This window comes from Musca autumnalis, unplaced genomic scaffold, assembly GCF_047663935.1.
Source record: "Musca autumnalis isolate F117 unplaced genomic scaffold, ASM4766393v1 scaffold_1, whole genome shotgun sequence".
Taxonomy (NCBI): Eukaryota; Metazoa; Arthropoda; class Insecta; order Diptera; family Muscidae; genus Musca; species Musca autumnalis.
The window spans coordinates 261361234-261384509 of record NW_027411644.1 but is presented as its reverse complement, the minus strand read 5'-3'; the positions used below and the strand labels follow the sequence as shown (position 1 = coordinate 261384509).

Below are 23276 nucleotides of genomic sequence, written 5' to 3'. Positions count from 1 at the left end.
AAACCGGGCTAAATCTACACTTTTTTGCATTTACCAGGCCTTTATCTCAGAAACGAATAGTAATTTGGCCTTGCTGTCTTTAGCAATATTGTAGCCCTAAACTAGTAGAAAACCACGTAAGAAAAACTCCATCTAGGACATCAAAATCGATAACATATAGAAAATTGTACATAATTGCTGAAATTCTGGTCAGTATCGGCTAAACTATTGGGAGTTGAACCAAGTAACCTTTTGCAAAAATCTTCCAAAAAAAGTTCTCAACAATTCTTTAGAACATTCTGAAACTCTAAAATGCTTACTTCATCTTGTTTCAGCGGTATTTTGCATCATATCTTTTACAACACGTATTTCAAACAGAGTTCACACCAACAGTTTATTCTCGCATTTCGGATTTCGGAAAGGCATTTTACAACAATGACATGTTGTGAAGAGTTGTGTATTACATTCCAGGGAATATTTTTCCAAAAGAAAATATTCAGAAAAATGATCGGTTTTGGAGATACGGTGCGAAATGTATAAAAATTGTGGAATTTTTGCATATATTTTGAAATTTAAGGCAATAAATGTAGTTTTTTGAGTTCATTATTTCTCCAAATATTTTATTCTTGTCCTTATCTACAAATTTGCTTCAGAGGTCAGAAGAAGATTCGCATTGGTTTCAGAGATATAGCCCTGAATTTCTTTAAAAACTCAATATTTAACCATGTTTAGATGGGGCCATAAAATCCGAGCTGGATCTGACACAACAAAACCCAACTAAGGTTTCTTGTCGTTTGGGTCTGTACTTTCAAAAAATCCTCAGTTCGAATTGTTTGAACAAGATCACCTTAAAAATGTTGCACAGTGTTACTCGACCACGAGAAGAAAGTATATTCTTCATTAATCAGAAATGTATTTTTTTTTTTAATTTTTTACACGATGTAACAATAAATTTATTACATGATCGAAAAAATCGTTTTAGGCTCCATATACTCGTTTGTTAAGAACATATCCGTTTCCGATCAGTCTAGCAGAAGTGCACGACAACTCTAGAACAAAGTAACCGATTTTGACTTTGTACAGCCCAAAATTAATTCCAAGTTTAAAATAAGAAAGTTTTAAACGTCATAAACGTCATAGGTGATTGATTTCTGAGTAAAATCTGACACTTTTTCAAAAAGTGGTTTTTTATTTTCCTTTTATTTTCAAAATTTTTTTGACCAACGGTTCCAGAGATATAGCGCCTTGAAAAAGTCGAATTCTGTAAAAATTATAAGCAAGGAAATACTCATAACTTGGTCCAAAAAGAACAAAATCTAGTTTTGTATTTTTTTATTTGTATCAATACCAATTTTCTTGAAATTGTTTGTATTAAGCTACAATTAATAACAAAAATTTTAAGTCATATTTTGTAGTCGGATTCGAATAATTACAATTTTTACAGTGTTTTATTTAACTTGCTTTGGTGTCTGTTTAGTTCAAATCTAGTAACTCATTTTCCCCACAGTTGTAGTGGACCAATCGAACTAAAACTTTGCACACTTTTCAGATTTGGATGACAATACATGAATATGAAAACAAAACCAATATTGATCAATTTTTTCTTATAGTCTCCATACAGCCACCGTGGTGCAATGGTATGCACTCCCGCCTTGCACGCAGAAGGTCGGGGGTTCGATTCCCCGGCCAGGCAACATCAAACATTTTTCAACGGTGGCAAAATACCCCTCAGTAATGTTGGCGACATTTCCTGAGTATTTCAGCCTTGAAAAACTTCTCCATAAGTGGTGTCTTAAGACACGCCGTTCGGACTCGGCGATAAACAGTAGGTCCCATATCATTGAGCTAAATATGAATCGGGGTGCACTCTTTGATATGAGAGAAGTCTCCCTTGTCCCGTATGGCATTTTGTGGAACAATGTTTTGTTTTTTCTCCATACAGCAGTACCACCCGATTTCAGGTATTTTGAGGATTTTATCTTAATTTTTAGCCCGAATTTCCTGTAACTTGGAAATTGGAGCTCCTAATGGTGCAGAAACTTCCTCACCCAAAATATTTGACATATGTCAAGGCTTTGGTATAGCCTCCATTTAGCCATTGCATATCTCAAATTCAAATCATCTTTCGCATTTAAATAATCATCTTATGAAGAAAATATCACGTTAATATTTGGTAGATTAAACGACTCGGATGTCCATTCACATAATTTCCAAGCTGTATTCATTTGATCATCAATTTAGTTAGTTTCCTAATTCATTTTCAAAATCTTCGATAATAGAGCTCAACGAAAAATTAATTAATTAAAATTAATATTAAAATGATATTCGCCCTAATAGACAAAATTTTCGAATAAATAAAAGTCAGCTTGTGCCAGGCTGGGGTTTGAACCCACGTCGTTGGAAGCCATACAGGTTGAGTGGGAAAAAAATTAGTACTGTAAAACACATTGCATATGAGAAATGAAAGTTCGATGACAGAGAAGTCACAGCCGATATGTCTTCGGGTCTCCTTTTTCACTTGCAAAAAATCTTCGATCATTAAGCTCGACTCCAAGGAGAATTTAAACAAAATATAGAAAATCTTAAAATATACCGGAATTTTTGTCGATGAGCAGCATCTATACAGCAGAAAATAAAGGAAATCAAAAACAACTTTTTACAAAAGTTTCCGATTTCACTAAAACATTTCCCAATATAAAACTTTTTAAAAAGGGGTAAACATCGAAAACTTTTAAAATACGAGTTCATCTTAAGTTGACAAAAAGGTATATGAGGAAAAGTCAAATTTTTTTAGTATTCCACTTGAAAAAAATTAAAATTTTTTTGAAGCTAACTGAAAGATTTTTCGTACATGGATTGAGAAAAAATTCCCATCCTCCAATCTGTTGGAGATACTAATTTTGGTTATTGCTCGCAGAAGTTATTGCGGTTCCAATTCTGATTATAAGAAAAAATCTTATAAAAACGCTATTCATTATATTGAGAAACATTGTTAATTTATGGCTTCATAGATACTATATGCTTACTGAGGTCCCAAAACTATGGTGAAAAGTTGTAAATTTTCGCGGAAATTAGGAAAGAATTCAACGAATTTGATAGTTTGCAACTTGTTTTAATAAAAATCAAGAAATGAAACGAAAATTATACAAATCTGTTTAGAAGTTTGCATATTATAGCAAAAACAAAAAATATATTGAGGAAATTTATAAAATTTTTGTAAAGAAAAATATTTTTTCAAATTTATTTTGTGAGCTAGTTGAAGAAGATTTAGGAGAAATAGGTCGTAGTTATTCCTATATTTTAGTTAATTTTAACGCAAAAATCACATTTTTTATTCCAATGACTTCTCGATACACGCTAACATCTAGCAGAAGATATGGGGAACGTTCAATTGAATTTTGGGTTCCTATAAATGGGGTATAATCTTGATACAAAATTGTATCGGGTAATGTTCATTTTTAAATGCGTGTTAATCGCGAAATCCTTAAAATCATTTGATGCGCATGCGATTTACTAATCTTCTTTTTTAATTTGTACACATTTGCCAGGATTTACTTTGACCGCTAAGAGTCTGCAGTTAAGTGTGCAAAAAAACTGTATAACGCTTATAATTTGCACAAAGTTCATACACTTTTTATGCACATCCGATTTCACTATCAACCATGAAAAAATGCATCGATCTAAACTTATTTCGATAAAATCCATCCAGAACCGGGGATGAAGCATCACACACTATTATTGGGATAAATCGGATACAGTTTCCATGCCACTAAATTTTTTAAGCCGCGGTTTTCGCAAAAACGCGTTTGATGTGTCAGTTTCGTCATTGAAAGAGAAACGATCCACAGAAAACGCGAATTAGTCCGCGATATTTTCAAAAACATTTTTCGCACATTTTTCTGTTTTTGCAGTAGCCGTTTCTACCGTTCTAGTGGATAGATTTTCACGATCTGTGATTCATATGATCCGGACCGCCAAAAAACTAAAATATCTTGGGGCTCCAGCGCAATCGAAAGGATATTATAAATACTGTACCCAAAAAATAGGGTTTTTAGAAAAAAATATCGCACAAATTTTTGACCATTGGCAGTAGATTACTGTGATCCTGTATAGACTACATAATCAATATACACATCAAATTATGCGTAATCGCGAGTTCTTTGATCATACTCTTGGCTTTTTGAAATGCCCAAATGTGGTCCGCATTTAGATCAAAAATACACAAACCACCTAAAATCTGGCTTCAAAATGTCAGCATCTATAAAAGGTGGATGGAGTGGAGATTTCGAGAATTGATACATTAGAAGTGTTATCTTAATTTTTATACCCTCCACCATAGGATGGGGGTATATTAAGTTTGTCACTACGTTTGTAACTACTCGAAATAATCATTGTAGACCCCACAAACTATATATATTCTTGATCAGCGTGCAATTCTACATCGATATATCCATGTCCGTCCGTCTGTCTGTCTGTCTGTCCGTCTGTTCGTCTGTCCGTCTGTGGAAATCACTCTAGCGTCCGAACGGATTGACGTAGGTGAATGAAATTTTGGGATAATCTATTATTTTACGTAGGACTTTTGGTATTGAAAGCGGGCTATGTAGGTCCACGCTTTCGTATAGCCCCCATACAAAATGACGCGTGACGCGTCGTCGTTTTAAGGAATTTTTAAGATATTTGTCCCATTTTTCCACCGAATTGGTTGTAATTTGATATTTTGTGTCTCGAGAGGCCAAAAAACATTCCTACCAAAGTTGGTTTATATAGGTCCACGTTTTGGTATAGCCCCCATATAACGCCCCATATAAAGTACGCGTCATTTTAATATATTTTGAATGTATTAGTCCCATTTGACAACAGAATCGGTTGCAACTTTGTATTTTGTGTTTCCAGAGGCTAAGAAACATTTCTACCATAAAATGTTTATATAGATCCACGTTTTGATATAGCCCCCATAGGACGATATCTCCCGATTTTCGGTATTTTGAAGGTTTTGGCCTCATTATCACACCGAGATGGCTGAAATTTGGTATTTAGTCTTCGTTGGGGGTATAAAACTTTCCCCCAGAAATTTGTAGGTATAGGTCCATGCCATCATATAGCCCCCATAGAACCGTAACTTCCGATTTTCGGTATTTTGAAGGTTGTGGCAACATTAATCCACCGAAATGGCTGAAATCTGTGGTGGAGGGTATAAAAAGTTCGGCCCGACCGAACTTAATGCTTTTCCCACTTGTTTATTCTTCTACTTTTACTTTGGGCAGATATCAGTAACTTAAACGTTTAACCAGCAATCGAATAACAACATAAAAAACTCGTTTGCTTCAATGTATTTTTACCTTTTTTATTTATTTGCGCGGTCATAGCTTCCACGCAAATTAACTTTTTGAGCCACATTTTTGAGCTTTGTTCAAAATTTATGGTATACTACAGTATATCGTGAACTATATACATACACCTAAGTTGGTAAAAGTTCAACAAATTGTGGTTCCGTATCAGTGTCGATTTTAAAAGCAAAACCACTTCTAACTTGCCCAAATACATTTTACAAATTACTCGACGTTCAGAGAAGGCATTGAGTCTCTATGTAGCTTCAGTGGGAGCGTATTGGACGTACGAAAAATATGAATTTCGTTGTCGAAGTATTCGTGTCGAAAGCTTTAATCACAACGAACTCGGTTGATTCTTCTACAAGCAATCAATTTCGGACATAATGTGTTTTCCCTCTACTAGACGTCGACAATGTCAACAACTGTTCGAATGCGTTGACTGCCGTAGAATATTATTATATTATTATTAGGAGTATTATGTTGTCATTAGAAGTTATCTTACGTACTACCCAGTCTAGTTGTTGCCGGCAGTCTTTTTTTTTGAACTTAGGAAATATGCACTTGTCCCCGAAAAAAATTGCTCCAACGTAACATGGCTTCAAGAAGAACGTTTCGGAAAAAAATTTAAGTTTTGTTGGAGCTTTATCCAATTATCCAAGGAAGTATGGACTTGGCCCCGAAAAATTTGTGGTACTGTGATACGGTGGTAAAGAGGATCGCAAGAACAACTTGCTGAAAAAGAAAATTAAAACTATCCGAGAGGAGCTCTTAAACTTCACTCTTTCCGAATTTTGTGTGGGATGTACCCAATAGAGTGGACCGATATAGTCCATATTCGACTATCATAATACGCAAAGTTATGACCAATTCTGTTACTCCCTTTGAGAGTTACTGTGCGCACCATTTTGTCGAAATTGTTTTAACTTTTGTTGGGGAGGTACCGGAGGTGTGGAACGATATAACCCATCTTCGAACATAAACTAAGTTTGCACGAACTATTACGAATGCTAAATTTTGGACCAGAGAGAGAGTTCTGAAACAGAATTCGTCCAAACATACCAAAAGGCACATTTTTGGTCGTATCAAAGTGTATATGCCCACTTTAGCCTAAATGCTGAGGGTATAAAAGGAAACATTATTTTCGTCGGTGACAAAAGACGTTTTGGCAATTTCCAGCACGAAGTTTCTGGTAGTTTCAGGTGAAGTAGGTATCAGGAACAGTAGGCCTAATTATTCGACTCAAACATCTCGTCAATAAGCCTTTATGAATAATATCCTCATTCCTTCATATTTTACAAAATAAAATTATAGGATGAATAATAAAATTATAGGATCTGTTCCACAACTGCAATAATCTACACATTTTTACCATTTTTTCGGTATTATAAAGGAAACATTTTAACGTAGTCACAAATTTTTAGATTTCTGCAGTTCTGGAACAGATCCTATAATTTTATTATTCTGTCACATATTTCAGGGAGTACCACTTACTTACATGCAAATAAGCACTTATTCTGGGTGCTGTTACGCCGATCGTCACTGAATTTTCTTCAGTTCTAAATGTTCAGGGTAGATTTGCGATTTATGTACATGTGTATGTATATGTATTTGGAGGAAACAAACCACGGGCAATTATGTAGATATAGAATATTTGTAATTATCAGTTTATTTTTACTAAATACCATATTTTCTTTTTCCAAACATTTTAAAAATAACTATTTTTTGTGATTTAAAAATTTGTATATGATTCTTATTAATTATTAATTAAATGAATAATTTTATTTCTTTTCTTTCATTTTAGGTAAGCAAACCAACAATTCCAACTCAATCGTTTATACATAGTAAGTTTATAAATTGCTGACAATTTTATTTAAAAATGCATATGATTAATATCCTTTCCTTGAAATCACACATTTTCTCGGAAGTATTTGTTAAAGTTTATCAACCTGAGATACGCTGTCACATTGATGAAACAAAAGTGAAAATGTAATTAATTTATGAGTTCAATTTTTCAATGTCAATGGCATTGAAATTCTCGAAATTATTGCACTTTCATTCATTCAAAACACCTTTGGCCTCATTACATTCGATGGCGTTGTACACACATATGTACATACAATGCTGGATATGCATCCATCAATAAATAACGTTGATGATTCATATCACAGGTTGAAACAATGTTCAACATTAATCAAAGACAACAATGGCATAATCCACCGTTATTGATTCGGTTTGGGGGGAGGAGGTTAAAAAAAGTAATACGTACTATGTGTGGCACGGAATTAAATTGAAATGTTGTTGTAAATGTGATTGCACTTTCGATATGGTGGCACTTATTGCTGTGGCCTGATGTGTATCGGGCAATAAAAATCAAATGTCATGCATTCAAAACGCAAAGCAAGCAACAGTTGTGATGGTATTCGCTTAAATCTTTTCGCAATTTATGGCTGATTTCGGTATTTCCATAACAAAGAGTAATGGATTGGATGTGTGTGTGTGTGTGTGTTAGCGAGCAAATTAAGGCAGTAGAGTGCCTGTTTCAAGTAAAATAAACAAAATATAAAGTGAATGGAAATTATTAATAATATTTCGTAGATACAAACGCATTTTCGCACTTATGAATATGTAGTGCAAAATGTAACAACAATGGGAATACTACAGATACTTTTGCACACAATAACAACAATGGAGAGGTCTAGTCCCCACCACGATTATCATCAACGTCATCATCATGTAGATGAGAGCTAATGAAGTGTGATGCTTTGGATAATTCAAACAAAAACAATTCTGAAATTCTGTTTTACAACGCAACAGTATTGCACTGAATACAACGGAGTTCGGAACGTACTAAAAAATGTTCAAATAAAAAAGTAGCTAAACAATAAATGGAATTAAGAATAAAAACTTTTTTTAAATTAAAGCGAATTTTAGCAGCATATAAAAATAAAATGTATTGTTGAAGCTAATTTTTAATAAAAAAATTTAAATTGTAAATTATATATATGAAATTTAAAGCTGTTTTAGCGGAATCGTTGTGTTAGTTGAAAAAGTTCTAAGGAAAGAGTGTAGAGTGTTTTCAAATTAAATTATACATGCAACCAAAACACAACGAAATGATTGTGTCAAACGAAATTAAATGTATGGAAAAAATCGTGACTAAGGTAGACGATAATAATGTGATCTAAATAACGAAAGTAAAATACTATATTCCCCCGAAGAAAGAAAAAGGCATTGTTTGAAGTCCAGCATAGCTTTAAATTAGTACCAAGTAGACTATCGACTGTGATCAAATATTAAATATATAACAAAAGGGTCAAGCTATCCCAATATTTCATTTTTCGACTTTTATTGAAATCGCATTTTTATATTCTCAGCCTTTAGGCTAATGAGGTTATATACACATTCATAAGATGAAAATGTGCCTCATCGAAATATTGGTGTTAACAAGTAAGAAAGTATCAGTCAGCGTTGCTGACGCAGATATACCCTCAGCCACTGACAAAAAAAAAAACACAAAACACAATAATTAAGCCGTATATAAAATATAGTCGAAATCGCCTATAACGTCGGGCAAGGGACCGACGGAATTGGTCGCTATAACCGATATGTCGTTGTAAGCGATATTTGTTTTGTGTGGACTATAAAGGGAGCCAGAAATTTGGAACTTTTAGACGCAGTCGTTATAAACGATATGACGTTATAAACGACGACGTGTTAAGCGATTTCGACTGTATATTGATTTTGTATCACGAGTTTGTGATATTGTAATGTGGGGCTATACTAAATCATTAACATATACCAAACATTTTTAATCAATCCCACGGCAGCGGGTTCTTTCGCACCGGATTGACCCGAAACCATAGTGTTTCGGCCAGCGGCTGCCAACCCAGCATCAAACCTGTGCTTCACGTAGGTTTCTATGCTGCTACAACAACAACATTTTTAATAACCATACTTCTTCATAAAGAACTCGAAAGTTTGAAAGAAATTTTGGAAAAAGTTTTAGAGTTATCTTGCACAATAATCATTTTAGTATGTGCCGGGAGGGTTTTGGTGCTTAGACCATTATCTCAGGAAGTACTGATTTACTCCTGAAAAAGATTGTATCGTTGAAAATGAGGCCGCTAGAACAACCTACTGAAAAAAAAGAATCAAAACGATGCGAGATGAGCTCTTAAACTTCACTTTATTCGAATTTTGTGTGGGAGGTACCCGAAGGAGTGGACTTATATAGCCCATATTCCAACCTGATACATGACTGCATAAAATAATATGATGTGCAAAGTCTGCACCAAATTCCTGCGAGAATTATCTTGCGGATTTGCCATTTTGGTTGGTGCCGTCAGGGTTTCTTGGAACATTAAGGCCAATATCTCAGGAAGTATGGACTTGCGCAAGAAAAAGTTTTACCGCCGTAAAGGGAGCCGCAAGGACAACCTACTGAAAAAATTAAAAACGATGCGAGAGGAGCTCTTAAACTTCACTTTTTTGGATTTTTGTGTGGGAGGTACCCGAAGAAATGGACCGATAGAGTCCATATTCCAACCTGATACATGGCTGCATGAAATAGTATGATGTGTAAATTCTGCACCAATCAGAAAATCCCCTCGAGAATTACTTGCGGATTTGGCATTTTGGTTGGCGCCGTCAGGGTTTCTTGGAACTTTTAAGCCAATATCTCAGGAAGTATTGACTTGCGCAAGAAAAAATTGATCCGTCATAAATGGAGTCGCAAGGACAACTTACTGAAACAAATTTCAAACCGATCCGAGAGGAGCTCTTAAACTTCACTTGTGGCAGGTACCCGAAGGAGTGGACCAATATACTCCATATTCAAACCCGATCTATATCTAGAAGGAATATAACGATGTGCAACGTTTGGACCAAATCGATTGCTCCCTTCAGGAGTTATCGTTCACACCATTTTACAGACAAATTTTGAACTTTTGTGGGGAAGGTACCCAAAGGAGTGCACCTATATAAACCCTCTTCGAACTTAAAATAAGTTTGGACAAAATATTACGATACCCAAAATTTGGTTCGAATTAGTTGATCTGTTCCACAGTGGATCCACTTGTATGGAGAAAGTGGGCAAAAATATTTACAGTGTAAAAATCAAGCCAATGCGCCGGTTACAGCTTTGTGCTGCTGCGAAGAGTGTTTTAAGAGACCACGAGCGTAACATTCTCCCCCTTTCTGAAGGGGGTATACGGTAAGAATTGTTTTATGCTGTTTATACAAAATTACATGAATAAAGGTCACGATTATCTTATGATGCAAAAATAGGCTTGAAGAAACAAAACAATCTTCAAAACAACATAAAATCCAACCTATTTAGCGGATTAAAAAAATCAAAATTTTTGTCTGAAAATTGGTAAAATTTTTAATATAGATCTTATAATGTTCTTCTTGGAAGGCACCTACCGCCAACGTAAGACAAATTTGGAAGAAGATTTCTTCATCTTGCCACTGACACCAAATATGTTAATGTACGTGGTCAGATAACAGAGTTGTACGCTCATATATCCATAGAAACCCTATTCTAGGGCAGCTTTAGTCAGAGACCCACCATTTATAGTCTGGCACTAGATGACAGCTGATTTTATTACTGAATAATCTTTAACCCATGACCTACTTTGGACAATTATTCCCGAGGTGGGCACTGGTGGGCATCATGACTAAAACCTTAGGTCAAATTTGAATATATGATCGAATTGACATTACAAAACACACTAAGAAAATATTCAGCTAACTAGAATTCCACAAAACGCTAAAACACTATTTTAAATGAAAATTAAACTATTACCTCCTCCTTCAAAATCCACTATAATATATTGCTATACGTATTAGTTTCGCGATATTTTGATTATATTTAATTGCACTTAAAATATAGGTTGTACTCACAACAAAAACTATTAGTCAAATGTTCCGAATTTTGATGCTATTCTTAAGAAGATCGCGTTCGAATGAAACAAAAATAAATATATTTTTAAAAAGTTCCATGTCATAGCTGTTAGAGTTGGCAGATGTTTTGCCAAAATTTTGACATTAATTTTTTTTTTATTTTTGGCCAATGGGTGGATCCACTGTGCGTTCGAGAGTTATCGTGTGCACCAGCCAGCCAGACAGACAGACGGACATGGCTAAATCGACTACAAATTGTCTGAAACGAATTTCGTCCAAACATACTTGGGGCCTAAAACCGTTATTTCGATGAGGCACATTTTTGGTCGTATCAAAGTGTATATACCCTTTCTAGCCTAAAGGCTGAGGGTATAATAATGGAACCTAAGAATGTCTGTACGGCTACTTGGAATACACGGCAACTCTCGAACGGATCAAAAGATTTGGTCCAAAATTTGGTTCTTGTAATATATTGTCTAAGACTTAGATCAAGTTCGAAGATGTATCGGATCGGCATAAAATTTTTAGCATCAGGTTGTGCTCGCGATCCCTTTCAGGGCGATACTATTTTTTATCGTGCGCACGTCCATACTTCCTCAGATAATGTCCCAAAAAAACTAATGAGCTCGACGACTTACGAATTGAGTATACGTTTTGGCATATCGAAAAATATCTTCGAAACATACATCAAGTTCTAAGAGGGTCTATATTAGAAACATCTTCATGTACCTCCCTCACAAAAGTTCAAAAATTTTCGCAAATGACCACGTTAGAGATATGTCTATAATCGTTTTAAAGGGAGTCCCCGATTTGGCCTAATCTTACGTGAACTTCGAAGATATTGGTTCTCTTCCCTACAAGAGCTTAAAAATTTAGGCTTAGGAATACAGTATATTCCGGACACTCGTTAATCCGGACAACGCGGTAATCCGGACACTAGAATTTTTTACATTGTAGACTCGGTAATCCGGACATCACATTTTTTTCTTACCTCGATAATCCGGACATCAAAATTTTTTCGTATCTTGATCATTAGATTCTAAATTATTTCATTGACGTTTTCGTTCTTAACTATAGCAATTGATGTATAAATAAGAAAAGTTAGGCTTTTCAAAGCTTGATATCCACTGTCAACTCAGTTATACAGTCAATATGGAATTAACTATCTGAATCTATCAAATAATTTTCCTATCCTTCAACCAATGATGACTGGCAATGATAAGCAACAGTATTTAAAACCTAGGGATGGGTAGCCTGTTTTCCTGAAAAATCTTTGTTAAGCGGTCCTTTCTTCTAAAGGAATTAGTAAGAACGTCCCTTGGAGGCATGTAAGGTATTCCAATGATATTTTACCTAGAAGCGTTTTAAGCGTTGGGAGTAATATGTTAGTTTTCTTTGGAATTTACAGCTAAACGAAGAAGCGAGTAGAGTTCTTATATAGGAATTTCAATAAATTTAAAACTTAATAGTATGGTCCCTTTTATTTTCATTATTTGACATTCAAAATCACCGGTAACTAAGGATTGTTGTATTGCATTCTAATAATTATGCGACCAAAAGATTCAAATTACAGTTTGTCTTATTCGTAAGCTACAACATTTATATAAAACAATGTTTCTTTTTGATTTCGTCGACGAGATGAAGTCATTGGGTGATGTTCATAAAAATATACCCCATAATGATATGAGTGTATTTGAATTCTGAAGTTCTGTCGCGAGTCATAAGAGGCTCATGTCCCGTGGACTAGGGAAATAAATATATGCATGTACATGGGCTACAACGTTCATATTCTTAAAAAAAAAAAAAACTATGCATAAATATACACCAGTTGTAGAGAAGTTTTAGATGGTTTAAGTATTCAGCAAAAGTCTCGTAAATTACGTTGCAGGAATATAAGACGTAAATTTGGTAGACAGGGAAGCTGTTTCCGGTTTTAAAATGGTCGCAAACCATAATATTTGCTTAATATGTATTTGTTTGCCTTAAATATAAGGTTATTATCTAGTAAATGTCCATTATTAATGATTTAAAAGTACAAAATTATATGTTTTTGTTATTACTCGGTAATCCGGACAATTCGATAATCCGGACACCGCCGAAACATGTGGTATCCGGATTATCGAGATTATACTGTATATTGAGAAATGTTCGCGGACAACCCATACTGGACATGTTTTTCTCATTATGTAACAAGCTGAAGGCATACCATTGTAAGCAAAATCAACTTTAGTATTACAAGGCTTATGTGACGAATCCGGGGTGACGAAAATACCGCACATTTGTCCTATTAGCCGAACTAAGAAAATATTTTATTGATGATATTCGTCGAATAAGACCCCTAGAATTTCGGCGTAGTTGTGGTAGGAATTCTACTACCATCGACCATGACATTCAACTTTGTCCTCACCTCTGTTGTCCATGTTGTGAAAAGAGTGGCCTTAAATTTAGTGGCGGATATTTGCATATTCCTCGCGTGGAAAAGGTGGTAAGATCAGGCATTTCAGAAATTATATCAGGGTACATGAAGCCATGATCGTACAATCACCGGTACCCGTTACGATCCCAATTCCATCTGGAGAGGGCGGAATACAGGAGAGGTAGAGGTTAAACAGTTCCGGCTTTCTCTGGTTGAGTCGTCGATTAATATGTGTGGAGATGACGTGTAGGGCTGTGATGCATGCGGAACCCATGATGATGATCAGCAATTGGATAGCTATTTTTTACGCTGGGGAAGACAAAATCCTCAAGGGTCTTTGCTACGCGTGACAAAAGCGAAATCGGTCTGTACTATACACCTTTACTGGCATCCATAACTGGCTTCAGTAGCGGGACCACCCTGCCCATTTTCCAGACTTCGGGAACAATGTGGGTTGCTAGCGAAAGGTTGAGAACATCGGTGAAATACTCGACACCCGTCTCATCCAGTTGTTTCAGCATTACCAGGGAGATTCCACCAGGGTCCAACGCTTTGCATGATTTATCTTTCATGATGACATTCAAAATATCATCCATTAAAAATTATGGTGGTTTATTTTCGGCAGGAAGAAATCTAATGCGACGTAGTACTCTTCTCTTCGCCCTGTCACTCCCGAGTTGCTCGTAAAACTGTCGAATAAAATAACTTGCGCACCTCTTCGGATTAGTCAGCGTAGCGTCACCAAACGTGTCCGAGGTCTTATCTTCCTTCATTTCAGGGTTTGACAGTGACTTATCCGTTGCCCACAATTCACGTATTCGAATTGATTGCTTAAAGTACGGTGTTCAAAGCAGGGCTTTGAAGTCGAGGTAAAAATTGGCCGACTCCGACTCCAGGCCACTTTTTTCACGACTCCGACTCAGACTCCGGAGTCGACTCCGAAAAAGACAAAAATTGCAGTAAAAGGATTTCTGAATATGGGATCCCTCTCGAACTGTTAAATGTTTTTACTCTGTGGTTTGTAAACCCAGAATGTGTGTTTTGTATTTGTTTAGATTTTTCTACTTGTCTCCTTCAGTACATGTAAACTGTTTACAGAGAGATATGTATGTATGCCAATATAAGGCAGGGCCTCCCTTGTGCTCCCTATATGCACTTTAATAGAAGAGTTACCACTGATCTATCAAATAAAAAGGTAAATTTTGCCCAACATTTTGTTCTGCATCAACATATCAAAAAAAAAAAGATTAGAGATAATTATCTCAAAAATAGGAAATGCATTCGGAGTCGGAGTCGAGCTTTTTTTACGACTCCGACTACAGTAAAATTTGCTAGACTCCGACTCCAGACTCCGACTCCAAAGCCCTTGTTCAAAGGTAATGAAATCGGACGGTCTGATGATATAGACAATTATGGGGAGATGGTCTGACCCAAGAGAAACAAAGGGTTACCAGCTAATTTCATTTGTGTCACTCTCCCCTAATTCTGGTAGGGACATCCTCAAAGACCGTGCAAAACGAGGACCGAATGCCACAACTCATTATGTGTATTATATGTAAGTCCCCCAAGACCAGACGGTTATGGCCTTCCTAAAACGGGCTAATGTTGTGCTTATAACCTGGAGTACAGCTATTTATCGACGGAATGTATATGTTCATGAACTCTACAACAACAGTTCCATAACTGACTTCTATACACATACATTCCTCAAGCTAGATAGGTTTGTCTCGAAAAGAAAAGCTAATCCCCCACCACCTTTTCTGGTGCAATCTATCCTAAGTACTTTGCTGTGACCATGATATTCTTCGGACTCATGAAATCCACTATTTTCTTTTTCTTATTGATGGCCACAGGGCGAAAGCTGAAGGTTCCAACCAAGAGTTGATTGTCACTATCCATGTCTGCTCCTTGTCTCGCCTTCAGATGGTCTGCCCCAAGAGAAACGAAGGTTCACCAGCTAACTTCATTTGTCTGGCGAACTGTGACACTCTCCCCTAATTCTGGTAGGGACATCCTCAATGACCATGCAAAACGTAGGTCGTTTCCGAGGACCGAATGCCACAAGTCATTATATGCATTAAAGTCCCCCAAAAGCAGACGTTATGGCCTTCCAAATGCGGGCTAATATGTTGCCTAGAACCTAGAGTTGGGCTATTTATCGCCGGAATGTATGTGTTCATGAACTCTACAACAGCAGTTCCACACCTGACTGCTAACCACATACATTCCTCAAGCGAGTAGGTCTGTCTTGAATAGGAAAGCTAATCCACCACCTCCTTTTCTGGTGCGATCCTTCCTAACAACGTTGTTGTTTGTTTCCTGCACCTTTGTCACCATGATATACTTCCGACTCATTAAATCCACCATTTTCTCGATTTTACCTCGGAGTCTATTGCGCTTATTATTTGCAGCGTTTCTTTTTCTTCTTGATGCCTGCCGCCATCACAAGTCTGAATGTTTCAACCAAGAGTTGATGGTCACTATCCATGTCTGCTCCTAGTCTCGCCTTCACATCCATTAATGAGTCCACGAAAAGTTTGCTCGTTATAATGTGGTCAATTTTATTTCGAGTTCTGCCGTCAACGGATTGCCAAGTATATTTGTGAATATTTTTATGTTTAAATCTGGTGCCTCCAATGTTAAGGATATGTCGTGAGCAAAAGTCTACGAGTCTGTCACCGTTTTCGTTCCGCTGGTTGCCTGGGTGATGTGGCCCCATAACCGTTTCAATATCGATGTTTTTCCCGACTTTTGCATTGAAGTCATCGATTATAATTTTGATATATCCATCTGGGAGTGTGTTGCGACCCGCTGCGAATAGAAATCCTCCTTTGCAAAATCGTTGTCAGGTTGTCAGGTGTCTTGCGAAAACGAGAATTGATCCAGCTGTGATAATACGATCTGAAAGTGCACAATAATCGATCAAGCACTCGCTAGCTTGTTGCGTTAGGAGCAGTCCTACTCCATGAATTCGGTTTGATACATTGCCAGAATAAAGGAGTTTAAAGTCATTAGACAGTGGGATGCTCCCACTTTGTACCAGTTTTGACTCACTCAGACTAAGAATATCCAATTTATAATTACCCATCTTCGTGCATACTTGTTCTAGTCTGGATGGTTCCGAAAGAGTTCTAACGTTCCATGTACCAATCATTATCCGTTTCTTAATGCCAAAGTTCGTCATAGTAAGAGGGGTTCTTGTGATATGAATTTGTAATCGTATCTGTAATAATATGTTTTACTTGTGTGGGTAATTGGCCTGCAGCAAAACCTGATTTTCTAAGGGTACCTTTTTACACCTCAGAATTTATCCTAACAAGGGTATACACACTTTCATACGGGCAAAATATTCCTCATCTAAATAATGGTTTTAGACCCAAAGTATGTTTGAACGAAATCCGTTTCAGATAATTTTGAGTCGATTTAGCAATGTCCGTCCGTCTGGATGGTGCGCACGATAACTCTCGAATGGATGAACCGATTCGGCCCAAAATTTGGCTTCCGTAATATTTTGCCCAAACTTAGTTTAAGTTCGAAGATGGGCCATATCGGTCCATTCCCTCGGGTACCTCCCCCACAAATTTTCCATTTTTTCGGAAAAATTAATGCCCGCGATAACTCTCGAAGAGACAAACCGATTTGGTCCTTACTTTGCACATCGTAATATTTCCCCCAGACAAAGCTAAAGTTGGAATATGTACTATATCGGTTCACTCCTTCGGGTACCTCCCACATAAAATTTCGGAAAAGTGCAGTTTAAGACCTCCTCTCCAATTCTTTTAATTTTTGTTGTAACAACTTGTATTCACTGCCCCCCAATATATCGTAATATTTCTACAAGACATAGATCCGGTTAAAATATGGACTATATAAGTCAACTCCTTCGGATACCTCCAACACCAAATTTCGGAAAAGTGTAGGTTAGGACCTCTTCTCGTATTGTTTTCTCGAATTTGTTTTGTTGCACTCAAGGCACCAGTGGCAAGTCCATACTTCTTGAGAAAATGACGCGAAAACTGTAAAAAATCCCCTATGGCAAGCATGTGTATTGGCTGGTGCGCAGGCCAAATCTCGAACTGAAGACTGAGTTGGTCCACATTTTGCATATCGTTATTTTTCTCCGAACACTAGATGAAAATCGTAGATGGTGCTTATAGGTCCACTCCTTCCGGTACCTCCCCCACAAAAGTTCGAAATATTCCCAAAAATGGTAAGCGCAATATCTCAAAACGGAGCATCCGATTTGGTCCAAACTTTGAATCCCAAAATATTTTGTCGAAACGTAGTTTATGCTCAAAAGTGGGCCCTATTCCTTGGGTACCATCCACACAAATAATCAAAGATTTTGTTTAAGTGCGGTTGGGGGTATGTGCGAAAATCCTTTGAAAATGTTTACCGAATTAGTAGCCCTTTTTACAGCGATATGATGTTTTTCGTGGCAAGTCCATGTTTCCTGATATACTGGTCCTATCGAGGGGAATGACTCCCAAAATAAGCCACACTTCCAAAATGGAATATGTCGGTCCATACCTTTACCTAATTCATATCTATGTTCTCACGCCAAAAAATTCTGAAGGCCCCCCAAAATATATACCTTTTTTGGGAAAAAGATGTTTCAATTCACACAGGCTGAGAGTATACCTCTGTCGGCTATGCCGATTGATACTTTTTTACATGTTTGTTTTGGACGCCGTGTTTCAGAGGCAATCCGTTCTGATATCCTCCTAGTTTCTGAGACGGGCTAAGGCCATTCTGGGTTTCACTGACGTGCTTGGGACCGGCTGGTCATATAAAATATGACCACATAGCAGCGACCTTTTCTAATTAAAATCACAAAATTCCACAAAAAGACACAAGCACCACTAATAATAGCAACACAAAACATGAGACATAAATGTTTTAACGTTTCACCTTTTTTAACAAATTACAATGGAAATTTATGGCCATCTTAAACGTTTATCACAAAAAAAAATATATAAAACTATATATAAATGAATATTTATATGTATACATTTTTAGCGGACCATAATGGCAACACAAGGCAGACGAAGAAGACACCTTTGAATGCCTCTTTGGACATAAAGTGAGGTGAGAGATATTGTCAATGGCATTAGATGCCATTGAGTTAAGAATTCATGCTCATAGCAATGGCAATAATGATGAAGAAGATGGTGATGATAATGGAAATTAAGATAATAATTATCTTGTCAACGCTGATTGTCACTAATAATGATTATCTATATGTACCATCTGTTTTCTGTGAAATCTGCTCATCTGCAAATTTGTTTCTTTTTTTTTTTGAAATAATGATGATTCACATGCCACTCAAATCCGATCACAGAATATTGGGCCAAAATAGCTCTTAATATTGGAAATAGATCTCTTAAAAATCTGCCAACATTAAAAAGTAAAGGGTACAAATGAGGTGTGAATCATGCCGGGGGAGGGAGGCGGTGATGGCCAATAGGCAATAGCCAGTAAATTGTTTTGGATGATTTCTGGCCGTCTGAAAAAAAAATTAAATGAACCAACAATCTCTAGCTCTCTGTGGAAGTGTTGCTATTTTTGTACGATTTCTTCGCAAAAAAATCATAAACAGTTTCGAACCACACGTTCGCAGTTCTTGAGCGAGTGAGCGTTACGGGGAATTTTGTATTTTGTTCTGAAAGAAAATTTAGAAAACGGTATAATATGTTGATGGAATTTTGCACAAAAAAAATATTTACACTTAAAAAATGATAAGAAGAATCAATTAAACACAATACACAAATCACATACCCAAAACAATACACGTGAAAATATATAATTTATATACAATAAACAAAATGAAACAAAATAAAATAAACAGTGAACACCAACAAAAAAAAACGTATACACAAAACACCAAACCCAACACTTAACATCTGTGTAAACACAACCTTATTTTAAAGAAAAAAATTAAAAAAATAAACAAAAAGCTAATTTTACACTTAAAAAAGCAGTAGAAGAGCTCACAACCCTTCTGTAATCTATCCACAAAAATAGTTCCAATTAAACCAATAAAATTCCAATATTTAAATACAAACCCACCACAAAAACAAATTAAATTGCAACACACACACAAAAAGAATCCATAAAATAATAACATTGTAATTAAACTACTAATTAAAGCCTAGACAACAAAAAAGGAATTAAAAAATTACATTACAATATTGACCACAACATTTTGTTAAATAGAAAAACCACAAAATTGTTATCACTACCACTTACTAATGGCGAAGTAAAACTTTTTTGTTTTGTTTTGGTTTTTATGCCAATAATAACAAAACTGTTTTATGTTTAAAAGCGCCTAGTCATATTTTTATGACAGGAACGTCAAACCACTAAGCAAAACTGTTGACATTATATTATTTGCGAAAATATAATTCGCTCATATAACTGACAATTTTTTTTTTTTTTTTGTTATAAAAATATGCTGAATTGTATTATATTGGATATTGTATTAAATCGATTGATTGAAAATAGTTTTTCTATTGATTTTTTTGTATGTGTAAAAAATGGGTTTTGTTACACAGCAGCGTATGAGTGTTATTAATTTAAATTGAATCCCAGAGCGTATGATTGTTTTAATTAAATCCTATAGATACGTACTTATACGCCACTTGTAAAGTATTTAAAAAATCCAACCAATACCACTTAGTACAAATTAACTTAACAAAGGAAATCTATGAATTGGCAAAAATCACTTGAGCGGAAAAACTAAGAAAAATGCAATAGATTTAAAAGCAAGCATGGAGTTTTTAAATATAATAATGATCGACTAAATATTGTGCAAATATAAAAATAGTGGAGTTTTTTATTTGAATAGTTGTTACAATTTTGTTTTTTATCGTCTGACTTAATCCCATTATTGTTGTTTCAATATTTTATTAAAACGACTAAAACATTAGTGGAAAAATTAGTGGCACTGTTCGCCAAGGCGTAAGGCAGGTAAAAATGATTTTTTCAAGAACACATTTTTATAGCCTCCACCATATGGAGGGTATAATTAAATTTGTCATTCCGTTTGTAACACATCGAAATATTCGTCGGAGACCCTATAAAGTATATATATTATTGATCAGCACAAAATTCTATGTCGATATTACCTGTCCGTCTGTCTGTTGAAATCAAGATACAGCTCGCAATTTTAAAGATAGAGAGTCAATATTTGGTACAAAAATTTTTATTACTTGCAGGATGGTTGGTATTGAAAATGGGATATATCGGTCCACGTTTTGGTATAGCCCCCATAGAACGGTACCTCCCGATTTTCGGTATTTTTCAGGTCTTAGCTTCATTATCCTACCAAAATGGCTGAAATTTGGTACGTAGTCTTCTTTAAGAGTATAAAACTTTCCCCCAGAATTTTGTCGGAATCGGTACATGTCTTCATATAGCCCCCCTAGAACGGTACCTCCCGATTTTCGGTATTTTGAAGGTTTTAGCTTCATTATCACACCGAAATGGCTGAAATTTGGTACTTAGTCTACGTTGGTGGTATAAAACTTTCCCTCAGCATTTTGTCAGTATCGGTCCATGCCTTCATATAGCCCCCATAGAACGGTACCTCCCGATTTTCGGTATTTTGAACGTTGTGGCCTAAATATTCCACCGAAATGGCTGAAATTTGGTATTTATTCTTCAATGTGATATAAAACTGTTCGCCAGAAATTTGTCTGTACAGGTCCACGCTTTCATATTGCCCCATTTCCGACTAAAATTCGTCGGTATAGGTCCACGTTTCGATATTGCCCCCTTAGAACGGTACCTCCCGATTTTCGTAATACTAAAGATTGTGACGTCAATATCCCACCGAGATGGCTGAAATTCGTTATTAAGGCTTCCAAGAGTTATAAAATATTCCAGAAGAGTATTATCATTATATGTCCACGTCTTCCTATATCCCCATAGAAGCGTACTTCTTGATTTTCTGTATTTTTTAAGTTTTAGCCACATTCTCTTACCGAAATATAGGAAATTTGGTATTTAGTCTTCTTTGAGTCTAAAAACTTTCCGTCAGAAATTTGTCGGTATAGATCGACGTTTTGAAATAGCTCCCATAGAACGGTGCCTCACATTGTTTTACCGAAATTGCTGAAATTTAGTATTAAGTCTTCTTCATACACGAAGGGAAACTAATTATTCCATTATTGTCGGAGAGGGTGTAACGGCCGGTTTGAACTTAACGCCTTTCTAACTTGTTTATATCTAAGCTTCTATCATCCCCTCGAAATATAACAACAATGCCATTGAGAAGTTTTTCCTAAAACCTTCAAAGTATCTGAAATATACATACAAGGCTATACTATACCTATGACCTATATAAACAACTTTTAGAAAGACCACTAAAAAATAAATATACCCTCAGCCTGTGTGAATTGAAACACTTTTTTCCGGAATGGACCGGCATAGTCCATTTTGGAAGTGGGTCTTATTTTGGGTGTCATTCCCCTTGATAGATATCGCGACCACCGGTCTTTTCAGTTGGTCACCATATAATTCAGAGGTTTTGGACCATTATATCAGGAAGCATCTAATTGCCTACGAAAAATACATTTTTCAAGGGATCCACGCCCAGACCTTTAACCCGGTTGCTCTGTTTATGAGATATCACACGTACCATTTTAGCGAATATTTTCGTATTTTTGTGTGACCTCACCACCTTCGAATTTCATCTAATATTCGAAGAAATATTACGATATGCAAAGTGTGGACCAACTCAGTATTTGATTCGAGAGTTGTCCAGCCACTACCTGGTGCCACAGAGGGTTTTTACAGCTTTCGGGTTGTTTTCTCAAGAATTATGGACTTGCCTCTGAAAAAACTTTTACCGTCGCAATAGAGGCAGCGAGTGAAATTTGCTTCAACAAAAAGCAAAGTGATTCCAGAGCAGGACTTAAAGGAAACTTATCCAAAATTTTGTGCGGGAGGTACACTAAGGAGTGGACAAATATAGTTAATATTCGACCCTAATATATATTTGGTAGATATATTAGGATGTGTAAAGTATGGACCAAATCAGTCACTACCATCAAGAGTTATCTTGAGCACAATTTTTCCAAACATTTTTGAACTCTTGTGGGGGAAGTACCTGAACGAGTGGAGTGATATCTTCGAACTTAAACTAAGTTTGGACAAAATATTACTAAGGCCAAATTTTGGACCGAATCGGCAGATCCGTTCGAGTATTATCTTGCGCTCAAACCACTACGCACGTTGTCATAGGGGTTTTTTGCAACTTTCAGCCTATTTTCTCAGAAAGTATGGACTTGCCCCTGATGAAACTTGTACTGTCGTATGGGGGACAATGAATAGAAGATGCTACAACAAAAATCAGAGCGATTCGAGAGCAGGTGCTAAACTGAACTTTTCCAAAACTGTGTGTGGGAGGTACCCGAAGCAGTGGAGTTCCAATATGGACCCAATCATCTAAGTCTAGTAGAAATTTCACGATGTGCAAAGTAATGGACCATATCGGTTACTCCCTTCAAGAGTTATAGCTCACACAAATTTTCCGAACATTTTCGAACTTTTGTGGGGGAGGAACCGGAAGGAGTGGACTGATATAACCCATCTTCGAACTTAAACTAAGTTTGGACAAAATATTACGAAAGCCAAATTTT

General features: G+C 36.2%; 1 protein-coding gene across 40 annotated transcripts in view; it reads left to right on the top strand.

The window, feature by feature from the left end:
- The window catches only part of tmod (tropomodulin), a 484472-nt gene that overhangs the window by 129607 nt on the left and 331589 nt on the right, over nt 1-23276 (top strand). The window contains exon 1 of one of the 40 annotated variants that reach the window (XR_012409072.1): nt 19230-19316. The exons of the other annotated variants lie outside the window; for them this stretch is intronic. The gene's annotated coding sequence lies outside the window, so the exon portion shown is untranslated. Of the gene's footprint in view, nt 1-19229; nt 19317-23276 lie in introns of those variants that run through there. 40 annotated transcript variants of the gene reach the window in all.